Raw genomic sequence first — 12,655 nt, forward strand, 5'->3', positions numbered from 1 at the left:
TTATTTTATTTATTTTTTTGGCTGCATTGGGTCTTTGTTACTGTGCGTGGGCTTTCTCTAGTTGCAGCGAGCAGGGGCTACTCTTCGTTGCGGTGTGAGGGTTTCTCATTGCAGTGGCTTCTCTTGTTGCAGAGCATGGGCTCTAGGCACGCAGGCTCAGTAGCTGTGGTGCACAGACTTAGTTGCTCTGCAGCATGTGGGATCTTCCTGGACCAGGACTCGAACCCGTGTCTCCTGCATTGGCAGGTGGATTCTTAACCACTGCGCCACCAGGGAAGTCCCCAGGGTAGGACCTTGACTGCCCATTGAGCTATGTTGTGAGAGAGATGGTGAAGTTAGAAGTCCCAACCAATTTACAGCTAAAAGATAAATTCCAGGAAGCTTATAAGTTAGATTTTAAAAATACATAGATAAATATAAACTGTCAGGCACATCATCCTTGAATAAAGCACATGTAGAGAAGGGGACAGAAAAAAAATCATAAAGATTCATCAGAAATATTTATTGTCCATATAGGAACGGGTGGGAAAACTACACCTCTATCTCTTTTCTGTACGCTAAGAATGACCAATTAAATATATAATCCCTAACCTTTAACGAGATGAAGGTAAGATTTATACAACAAGTAGGAGAAGAAATCTGACAATCCAGTGTCCAGAATGAAATGTCAACCCATTTCTATTCCATCAGACCTTAATACAAACATGGAACCCTTTGATCCAATTGCCGGATCAAAGCACCCTGGTCCAGGGGGCATGACTACTACCCATAGACATATTCAGCTGCAGACAGTTTAGCCAATGCTTTGAAGTCAATAGACTTCTATAAAACACACATACACACACACACACACACACACACCCTAATTTCAGCTTCTCTTAAATACTAGAACATTAAGTTTGTAAAGCAGATTATTACAGTAATAACCTCCAATTTATTTATGTTTCCCTGTATCCACTTGGATAATTCCCTGCCATTCTAACTCTGGGTTTGGTCATTTGACTTGCTTTGGCCAATGGAACAATAGTAAACACGATTCAAGCAGAGACTTAAAAATTAATTGTCTATTGGAGATTTCTCACTTGCTTTCTAGTAACAATGAGACCACAACCATGTAAACTAGTCAGTTGAAGAATGCAAGTTCTCATGGAAAGAGACCTCAGTCAGCCCAGGTGAGACCACGATAAACCAGCCCACCCCAACCCAACCCACTAGCTGACTGAAGATGCCTGAGCCATTTCAGTCAAAACCAGCCAAGACCAGTTAAGACCATAAAAACCACCAAGTTCTTCGATGTCTCAGTCTGCCCAGCAGGGGTGACTGTCATCTTTTCTGAGGGGACGGTCATCTTCTCAGGGGCTTCAGCCTTCCTTCTTGGGGGCATGATTTTCTCTCCAGTCTGAAGATGCATAGGAGCCACAGTTTACCCTCCAGGGGTCACAGCCTGGTGGCCCACAGGGGTCATGGTCTCCTCTCCAGGGGTCTCAGTCTTCCATTCTGGAGCTACAGGGTGCTTTCCAAAGGACAGAGTTTCCCTTGTAGGGGTCACAAGCCCACCTCTGGGGACTGTGGTCCTAGTTTCAGCCTTTCTGTGGGTCTCAGTGGCCATAGTCTCTCCTCCTGGGGGCAAGATCCCCAAATCAATGGTCAAATCCTTGATCACAGTCAGGCTTTCAGGGCCAATTCTTGAAGAATTCTCAGCAGTTGAGAGCCAAAATTTTGGTGAAGGAGTTGAGCTGAACTCTAGAGGAAATCATCAGAAAAGGCTGAGATTCCTACCCCTTCCTTCCCATCCTATTACTGGCAGGACTAGACCCACTCTAGGGCTGAAGTACTTGCTCCCAAACCAGAATTGGAGGATTTCCTAATGCACCCACTTGAGGAAATAGATAAAATCTCAATACATAGAAACCCTGTTCCCCTACCTCATCATGGTAACATGATCCCAGGGGCCCATGGGCACTTGGTGGGTCGGCTACATTTCTGGTGAGTAACCTCAAGGACGAGTCTGCCAGTTCTCTATGCTTAAGCCCTTGATTTGACCTTTGCACCTTGAGCAAGACCTTGCCCCCAAAGCCTGCTTCTTACTTGTGGAATCCTCAAGGAGAACCCTTTTGTGTCCCCCATTGTGGGAGGCACCAGGAACAAGGCTGAGGGCAAGGAAGCTGCTCTAGACAGCATTTCGTAAAGAATTGGGTTGGATTCCCATTTCCACCTCTGACTTGCTGTATTATCTTTCTGAGCCCTAGTCTCCTCACAAAATGAGGGTTATAGACCATCTCCAAGATTGTTGCAGCTCTAGCATGCCAGGTTCCATCTCCTAACTGCCAAGGCAGTCTCTACTATCAAAGAGATATCAACAAGAAACCTAATTTCCTTTTCTGGCTCTTGTCCCATGAAAACAGGAAAAAGAAATAGAGAAATAAACTAACATATATTGTGTTCACTATGAGCCAGCATGTTTTCATTCCATATCTCATTTAGTTTGTATCATGTCCTGAGTATAAGGATTACTCCCATTTTGTAGATGGAGAAAACAAAGCTCAGAGAGATCTAATAGAGCATGCATTCAAACCAAGATTAGAAAGCAGACTAATGTGTCATCAAAGCTTATTCTCCTCTTTCAGTGTCATGTTGCCTCACCAAAGCCTTTAGATCTAACAGAAAGCACGCACCAGTAGCTGGGTGTGCAACAGCCAACCCATTTCCAGGTCATAGCTACTCAACAGCCTTCACCAGGAGATTATTCAATGTGTAGACAAGGGAGAAAGGGCCAGTGCCACAGAAAGTGCCCTGACGTCATCCATGTCCAATGTCCACACCATGGCCCCCCCCGAAATGCTCTCTCTTTATGGAAAATGCCTGAAAAAACAGTAGTCAGTCAACCCACTGTACTAGGTACAATGGCAAAAACAGATGGGCTCTCAGAAGGCAATATGGCAGGATGGTTAGGCATGTAGTCTGTATTTGAATCTAGCCTCTACTGCTTATCAGCTATGGGATCTTGAAAAAAGTTACATAAAGCTATGTCTCTTAGTTGCCTCATGTGTAAAAAAAAAAAAAATGGATAATAACATTTCCAACATTTTTAGGATCCAAAGAATTCCTACATGCACATGTTACAACATGGGTGGAATTGGAAGACATTATGTAAGTGAAATAAACCAGATACAAAAAGACAAATACTATGATTCCACTCATAGAAGTACTTAGAGTAGTTAAGTTCATAGAGATGGAAGGTAGAGTTGGGATTAGCAGGAGCTGTGTGAGGGAGGAATGGGGAGTTGTTTAATGGGTGTGGAGTTTCAGTTTGGGAAGGCAAGAAAGTTCTGAGATGGATAAGGGTGATAGTTACACAACAATGTGAATGTACTTAATGCTACTGAACTGTAACAAAATGGGTTAAATGGTGACTTTTATGTTGTATATATTTTACCACGATTTGAAAAAAATTTTTTTAATTCCTACATGTAAAATATTTGGAGCAATGCTTTGCATATAGTAAATGTTCATAAATGTTAAATACTGTCTGGCTCCCCAGCCTGCTAATCACCATTATCATCATATTAAATGACAGATATTGCTTCATTTTTTAAAAATCACATCAACATACCTTATACCGTAGTGATGCTAGAAAGAAGGAGAAGAGCAGATAATATTGTACACTTTACACATATAAGAAAATAAAGGCTTTTATCCATGATGTTTTAAACCTCAGATATAACTAAAAGGCAGATGTTTAGCCTTGAATCAAGGTTTTATTATTACTTTACGAGTGTTTTCTGTAAGGCTGATGGAAAAGATACAGTCTGTCATATCCAAGCAGCTCCATGACTTGGCCAAATCAGTTGGCTCTTCCTGGGATTTACTTTCCCCAAACGTTAAATAAGAATGAACCCCATAATAGTTAAGTTTGAAAATGAAGATTCCGAGATTTTTTTCTACTTACAGGCTAACAAGTTAACCTGCCAGTTTTATAGTTATACACACACACATACACTCACACACTGTACAGACAAAGGCCTCATGGAAGCAGAGGGAAACTCTATGCTGGAGCAAGAAAGGAACAAGGTCTCACCTTGTAACTGAAGCTGACGGCATCATCATAGCCAACCCACTCCTTCCCTTTGTAGGCATATGGGACATACTGATCATCAATCCAGTGCTTCTTCACTCCCCAGATGAAGGAGCAAATCTGCCAGGAGCATCAGAACAGAGGTCAGTTCTGTGACGTGCGATGGAGAGAAACGCCAACAGACATACCATTTCTCCCCCAGTGTTAAAGAATCCAAGAATCACTTATGAGGGAGTGAGGAGAAGGTGGACTGAAGAGTGGGTAGGGCAGCCACTCACAAAGGACCTCCTCTCTATTCTTCAAAATTTCTGCTATTGCACATTCCTTCCCCTAATATCTGTGATGGAAAAACAGGGAGAGAACCAAGGAGTGGGTGACATCCTTAAGAAACCAAACCGGTGTGTGGTAAATAATGTCAATACTAAACTACAGTAACAAACCTGACTCTGGACCAAACCTGTATCTTTTTCAAAGACTTTCCATTAACAAGTATCTCCTCTGCTTATTAAAACCAACATAAAGTTCCCCATCTAGGTAAGCTAACTTTTGAATCTGTAATAAATGTAAAGATCTGGAAGGCAGGGAGAACTAGGTTATTACAATTAAAGAAGCACTGCATGTGGACTGGGTATACAGCACTGAGCTGGAGACCATATGCTGTAAAGATATAGACATGTTCAACTTGGGTTGCAGAAGTTAATATGTAAGTGACTTTTTGGGAGGGTTCATTAAATGTGCTATCAAAATCTCTTTGACCCGTAATGTCCTTCAAGAACACTCCCTCAACTATGTCATCACTCATAACCATGCTTCATTGGATTAACAGGGAAACATCTCCAGGCAGCCAGCACAGAGCATTTTGGAGGGACACCAGCACCTCCACTACTACCACAGGCAAAGACACAGCTCTCCCTCTGGTGCCCTTACACACCTGTGTCTATGTGCCTGTTGTTCTCTGCCTAAGAGGTCCTTCCCATCTTGTCATTCCTGCCCATCAGGATTCTACCTGTGCCATAAGACATTCCCAGGTACTATGGCCACACACTCAGTGCCTCTTACTATCTTCTCTTGTGTTTCACATTCTGTTAGATCCATGTCTCTTTCCTCCATTCAAGAGCAAGTTTTGTTGAGATGGGGATTAGGGAGTGGAATCGAGCTACAGGAGAAAGAATCTGTGATGGGGGAGTCTTGGAATTGTTTCAAAATAATCTACTAGTGAGAAGGAAGGAGTCAAGGAGCAGAGAATAAACAAAATTGGCCATGAGTGGTTATTTCTTGAAGCTGGGTGAGGGGTGTTTGTGAATCAGGGTGAGTGAGAGAAAGTTATACTATTCTTTTACTTTTGCAAATGTTTGAAATTATATATATGTATATATATATATATATATATATACACACATTTATATATTGCAAATATTAATTATGTTTAAATAGGCCTATAGAAAGTCAGGATTTACTTAAATATCATTTAAGATTCTTCTAAGGGGTAAAATATCTGTCCCCTTCCATTCAGACTCCACACAGTCCCTCATCCCTTACAAAGGACTCAAATAACTTCCCCTGAAGAAACAGAGAATATCCCAGAGAGTGGGTTTCCCTTGCCCCAGTAAACCATCACCTTGTCCTGTCTCTAGCCCTCACTCTTGCCTTTCTCCCTGTCCTTGCTCTTGCCCTGGGCTGGGGTGTGGGAGCCCTAACTAACAGACAGAGGTCCCCATTCCTGTCACCTCATAATAAGCCAAGAATCCAGCTTGCTCGGTGTACTTCCCTGGAGATGCTGGTCCCACAGCTTCTGCCCACAAGTCATTCTTAGAGGCTTTGAGGAGGCAAAAAGTACATCCATAGGTGGGGAGCCCCATAAGGAGCTTCTCAGGGGGTGTCCAAGGTTTCACCAGTAGTTCATGGCATATGCCTGCAGGTAAGAAGAATACAAAACCCTCCTACTTACCAAGAGCCAATGGCCTGACTCAGGGACAGATTTCTGGGACACATGAGAGCATTCTTTTTCTTACCGAAGATTTGGGGTCCTTGGGCATAGAGAACAGCAGGCTATTGTGTCCTGTGAACTTTTCCCAGCTTCCATGTAAGTCATAAGACAAGACGCTGATGAAATCCAGGTGTCTGTATGGGGCAGGAAGAGGAAATATGAAGATCATGCTAGCGAGATTTCCAAGTCCAATCATCACAGGACTAACTAGCTAACTAGCTGAACATTGGGCACCCAACTTCCCTGCCATTTCTGCCTGTGGGGACTGCCCAAGCTGTGCCCTCCACTTGAGAGGCTGCCCCTGGAACACACAGCTGGTTAGGGACGGCAGTGCATCAGGACCTATGCCATGCTGAGAGTATCCAAGGGATTGAGCAGGGGTCAGAACAGAAAACAAAGGCATTCAGTCTGATACAAGTGCAAGAGAGGTCTGCATAAATCGTCATGTGTAAGCAGTTCTGACCCACAGCATAAAAGAGCTTCTGTCCTTCTACCATTCAACGAACTATTGAAACCCATCTCTTCCAGAAAGCTTTCCAAATGACAAAGTGTAATTCAGCCTTACCAGGTCACAGGTGTAGAAGTTAACATGAATTATCTAATTTAATTTTAATCTGGCCAATGCCCTAAGTACCACAATTGTTTCCATTTTAAAATGAAGAAATTGAAACTCAGATGGTTATCTAATTTGTCTAAGGTGACCCAGCTGGGTGAAGTTGGACTCAGTCCTGCCTGGCTGTAAGACCAACACTAGCCAACTCACCCCACTGGGTTCTCACCTTTCCTGCCACATTGAAACCACTCTCCCTAATTGTAATCACACAGAGGAACACCCAAGAGCTCTTGTGTTCTGCATCTGCCTCAGTTTTCACATCTGTAAATACTTGATTCTTGAGCTTTGGGAAAATTAGTGCAGAGCTGGCATGTCCAGAGAGTTATGACTCTCTGCCTGGCTTTGTAACATTTGCATGAAGACGTGTCCTGTGCTCTGAAAACTGGGCCTGACTGGGCATTCCTATTTTTGTTGCAGTGGCAGTAGTTGGCAACTAATCCGTCTGTGTGACACCAGCTATCTGGCACCCAGTGAATGCCTACAGGGGACTCTGGGACAGCAGAGGCCAGACCACTGGATTCTCTCCTAGAGACCCAGCGATGGGTGCTATAGGTCTCTACCCAAGAGGATGCTGTGGTGAGGACTGGTACTACGTCACCTCCCGCTGATCTCCTAAGCAAAGCCCAGAATATACTGGAATAATCCTTGTCCCCACCCATGCTCCTGATCAGCCCACCTCCCAAAGGTGCACTCACAGCAGGGCAGGAACTTGGAAAGCTCAAGGACAGTGCTTGGGCACCTCTGGGGTTCTGAGCTTGAGATGCCTCCTTCCCTCCAATGTCCTGTCCACCAAGGCAGCACCCACTCACCTTCCCAGAAGGTGCACATCATACGCTTTTTGGATGACACGGGGGTCCCCAGAGACAGCAGCAGAGAGCAGCAGCCTTGGACGCATGGTGAGCTGCGCCTCCTTCCTGAAAGCAAACAGGAGCTCCTGGGAAGAAAGAGAGGCAGACGCGAGAACCAGACAAAGCAGAGTCTGGGAAAACAAGACTCATCCAAGAAACCTTTATTTACGGAGCCCCTTGAGCCAGGAGAGTCAGACACAGGCCCTGCCCACAGGCTCGTGAGAAAGGCGGACGTGAGCCAATGTGGTAAGTCATTGAACAGAAGGCTGGCAGCAGGCCCAGGAGCAGAGTTCAGACAGCCCACCTGAGGGCGTCCAGGAGCTGCAAGGAGAAGGCATCACTCAGGCTGGAGGGCTGGGCCAAGGCCCGGATGTGACAGAGAGAAAGAGCCACCATAGGGCTCTTGCTAGGCAGCTCTTTGTCCAACACCTGCAGGTGATGGCAGTAAACAACCTTCTGTTACCGTTGTCTTGCCCTTGTCCCCGGCCTTAGGCTTCCCCTGTGCCCTGAGCCCAGATATGATCAAAGTAGAATCATTTCTGCATTCGGGGGCTGCCAGGCTGGCCTTACTTCAAGTAAGAAGACAAAGGTCCAGCGGTCATGGCTGGGGCTGCCTCTGAGTCCAGGGTACAAGAAGAAGAGGTCCAGACCATCAAAGCCATGTGTCCTCAGGAGGGCTATCACTGAATTGACAAACTTCTCCCGGTTGGCGAAAGTGGAAAGCATCGTGGTGAACCTGCAGGGAGACCAGGGGTGAGGCCAGGAGTGTTTTCTGCACAACCTCAGCCTCCCTTACAAGACCCCTTGTTTTGCACCCTGTGGAGGGCACAGTGGATGTGACTGAGGAAAGGAAGGCAGGTCTTTGAAACTCTCAGAGCCTCTTAAAGGCCCTCCCAGCACGGGGCTCCAATACCCAGGAACAGGGACTTCAGGCTCCAGGGAGGATTTGCAAACCACAACTCCCCCTGCCAGATGGAAACAAGCACACAGCCTGGGGTGGAGAGAGCAGGCTCAGGCCAGCTTGGCCTCTGAAAACATGGTCCGCCCCTGGCCAGGCACTGTCCCTCTGCTGTTTCCTCGTGGGTAACAGCTCAGTCCTGACACCCTGTCCTGGCACTGACTTTCTCTGCCTGAACAGATTCGGGGAGGGAACATGAGCCAAGGGCCAGCACTTCCAGAAAGATCTCTGAGCTAACATGGCACAAGAGGCCCATGCTCAGACTAGGAGTTCTGGACTCTTTGCTCTTTTGTTCAACACATATATATGGCATCTAAAAAAAAAAAATGGTTATGAAGAACCTAGGGGCAAGACGGAAATAAAGACACAGACCTACTACAGAATGGACTTGAGGATACGGGGAGGGGGAAGGGTAAGCTGGGACAAAGTGAGAGAGTAGCATGGACATATATACACTATCAAACGTAAAATAGATAGCTAAAGGGAAGCAGCCGCATAGCACAGGGAGATCAGCTCGGTTCTTTGTGACCACATAGAGGGGTGGGATAGGGAGGGTGGGAGGGAGGGAGACGCAAGAGAGAAGAGATATGGGAACATATGTATATGTATAGCTGATTCACTTTGTTATAAAGCAGAAACTAACACACCATTGTGAAGCAATTATACTCCAATAAAGATGTTTTAAAAAATAAATAAATAAAATAAAAGTCGTGTTATCTTGGGTCCTCCCCCAGAGATTCTGATTGAATTGGTCTGAGGTGGATGTCAGGCATAAAAATGTTTCATGTGCTGCCAGAGCACAACCACTGCTCTAATCTCTCCTCCCTGGGCCCCTCTGGCCCTTCACTGTGTCCTGTCTCACCTCTACCTAATCCAGGCCCCTGAGTCCCAGGATGCTTCTTAGGCACCAACAAGCTTATGAAGCCTGGCACCCCTGGACTGAGAGACATTGCAGGGCTGGGACCCACCACACTCAACAACCCACAGCAACAGCTTCCCCATCTCCATGTTCTGAGAGCTGTAGGTCTAGACATGGAACCCCTTTATATGCGCTTCCCCAGGTATGACCCTGGGACAGCACTGGGATAGCCCAGCTAAACACACAAAAAACCAGGGACAGTGATTAATGGGCAGCTGCCCCAGAGTCACAGTGACCCCAGCATCTCCTGTCCTCCCGCCCAGCAGAGCTATAGCTCTCAGATCCAACAAAGCAACAACTCCCTCTGACACTGGCACAGAGTGGGTGTCCACCATGGGCCCTGGCGAGGGCAGGGTGGTACTCAGCCCCTCCTCCTGGAATTCAGTGGACTGAGTATGAGGAAGAAACACTGAAGGGCAGCAGTAATTCTATTGTTTTAAGATTAGTGGTTTAGGAAAGCTGTGTAATGTAAAGTTAAAAAGCAAAAGACATGGACTCAGGCAGGCCAAAGTCTGAATCCTAGTTTCAAAAATTAGAAGTTTTATCATCTTGGACAGTTACTTAGCCCTTTGAGCTTCAGCTTCCACACTTGTAAAATGGAGATAACACTTGAACTTACCTCATAGGGTTTTATACGTATTAAAGAGATAATGCATCACTTCGTCCCAGCATTGACATATACACACTACCAAATGTAAAATAGATAGCTAGTGGGAAGCAGCAGCATAGCACAGGGAGATCAGCTCGGTGCTTTGTGACCACCTAGAGGGGTGGGATAAGGAGGGTGGGAGGGAGACGCAAGAGGGAGGGGATATGGGGACATATGCATACATATAGCTGATTCACTTTGTTATACAGCAGAAACTAACACAACATTGTAAAGCAATCATACTCCAATAAAGATGTTAAAAAAAAAAAGAGATAATGTGTGAAAAACTGTTAGTTCAGTGCTTTGCGTATAGTAAGGGCTCAGTCAATGGTAGCAGGTATTAGTGATACCATAAGAGTTTCCCCGAGAGCAGGGTTCTCAAACTCAAATGCTGACAGGCAGGTAATGTAAATCAGTGTAGTGGACACAATAGAATAGTTCACTTTCCACTTAATTGGAAGAATAATAGTTCAAGCTCAGTGATACACTTCAACTAACATGAAGCCTCTTGGTCAGGAGACAGCAGAGATTGGTATGAACAGGGACAGCACTCTGAGTAGCCACTAATTTCTGCCTTGCAGTGAAATAGAACCAATCTTTTGGCGGATTCTTCAATTTCTCAAGAGAAGACAAAAATCTGAATTTTTGTATGAGCCAGCAGTGTTTGAGCCAGTATATGAGCCAATGGTGACACTGTCATGAGAAGTGTCATGAACCTAAGGAATATAATGAATCCAATTCTGGACACCTGGATTTTTAAAATATACAACAATAATACAGCAATAATATGAAGGATACAACAATTTATGAAGGATAAATAACATAGGTCTATACTCCAATGATCCATCAGCTTTCTTTTCTGCTACAGAGGCTCTCAGACCATGAGAAGGTCCCATATTTCAGGGTGTGAACCTCAATCATGGGGGACCAGAAACTGGATGTTCTCAGTGTATCCACTATGCCCGTCCTCTTGGAGAGTCACACAGCTGACCTAATCCACATGCCACTGAGGTGCTAACCAGATATCAATATAATAAATGACACTGGCAAATAACAATGGCTAGTGGTTGAATTCACTTCATTTCCAATATGAAGAAACTAGGAAAGTTTAATTTGTATCAGCAGGTTGCTTGGATATCATGCAGTAAGAACAATAAGTTGGTATAGAATGTTTAGGGCAAGGATATTTCACTGAAACTTGGGAAAGCCAGAGAATACCCCACCCAACAGAGGCTGTATCTCCATTTGTTCAGCCCTCTTTGCCTTCCTTTATGTATTCAATGAATATTCACTCAGCACAGGCCAGGCCCTGATAGACACCCTAGGTATGTGGTGATGAAGACAGTTTCTGCTCAAGGAGCTTCTAGTTTAGTGAACACATGGATCACACTCCTCAGAGCCAGTGTGTGTCCCTCTCTTTTATCTCTTGGATGAGTGCAGTGGAAATCACATGAGTTTTGTTTCCAAACAACCTTGAGATCCAATTCCTGCTCTGTACTATCATTAGGTCTCACCTGCATGTTCAGTGCCACCCTCCATACCTTCAGCTAATATTAATCAGAATCAGGAGATACTTAAGCCTCATAAATGCAGTGCTGGATTAGATTTGGCAACATCTCGCACCATTGGTAGATTACCCCTGGTGCAGTTTCTAACTCTACTGACCAAGCTCTTACTTGTTTCCCAGTTCCTAGCCCTTGTGCCCTAATTCTTGTTTCTGGGTCTCCACTTTGATTTCTCCTGGTTTATAAATTGTAGGCACCACAGTTGGTTCCTAGGGCCTGGGTCCTGACTCATTCTTTCCAGGCTTCTGGTGCCATACTGCCTGTCTTTAAAGACCTCCCTGATGTGAACGCCTGTCTCTCTTTGCTTCTGAGCCTCCCTTCTCACCACTTCCTGCCCCCCAGCTACCACATCACTGAGATTTCCCACGAGGTTTGCGCCTTTCCACCCAGACTCCTTCCAGGGGCACTAGCTGTTCATGCTGTACCCATCACAGGACCAAATCTGCCTGCCAACTGAACCTCCTTCATCTGCACCTGGCTCAGTGTTCTGGGCTCCTAGTCTGCTGCAGTGGGCAAGGCTAGATCCCAGACCTCCCTCTTCCATACATTCAAAAGTGACTAACGATGTTGAGAAGAACGGCAAGATATAACAGTGGATGCCCAGGAGTGACCTCTGCTTCATTCAGGGATGACTGTGCCAAAGAATTGGCAACTAAGCCTCTGTGTGTAGGAGATGATGAATAGTGAAATGCTGAGTGAGGGTCAGGTTGAAAATCACTGTGCCACGTCGCACTGTTCACTCCCAATCCTCCTCCTTGGGTTCCTGCTGTCAAAAGTACAACCATTGCTTTGTATTTTTACATACCCACCCAGATACTTAGAAAACACTCCTTCCTAATGCTCAGCCTGTTCTCATGAAATGAGAAAAGGCACATACAATACCTTTTAGTTGGCTTGCTGAAGAAATCCCCACTGCAGCACAACCTCTTCCACATTCTACAACACTCAACTAGATGAAGGCAAGATCACAGACGTGAAGGGCTGTGGGTTTAACAAAGCATTTGACCAAATTTTTCATGATTCTCATGTGGAAGAATTGGA

General features: G+C 45.2%; 1 pseudogene; it reads right to left on the bottom strand.

The window, feature by feature from the left end:
* Positions 1-1,243: 1,243 nt before the first annotated feature.
* On the bottom strand, positions 1,244-10,024 carry LOC118901143 (annotated as a pseudogene).
* Positions 10,025-12,655: the final 2,631 nt, after the last annotated feature.

Source organism: Balaenoptera musculus, chromosome 1, assembly GCF_009873245.2.
Source record: "Balaenoptera musculus isolate JJ_BM4_2016_0621 chromosome 1, mBalMus1.pri.v3, whole genome shotgun sequence".
Taxonomy (NCBI): Eukaryota; Metazoa; Chordata; class Mammalia; order Artiodactyla; family Balaenopteridae; genus Balaenoptera; species Balaenoptera musculus.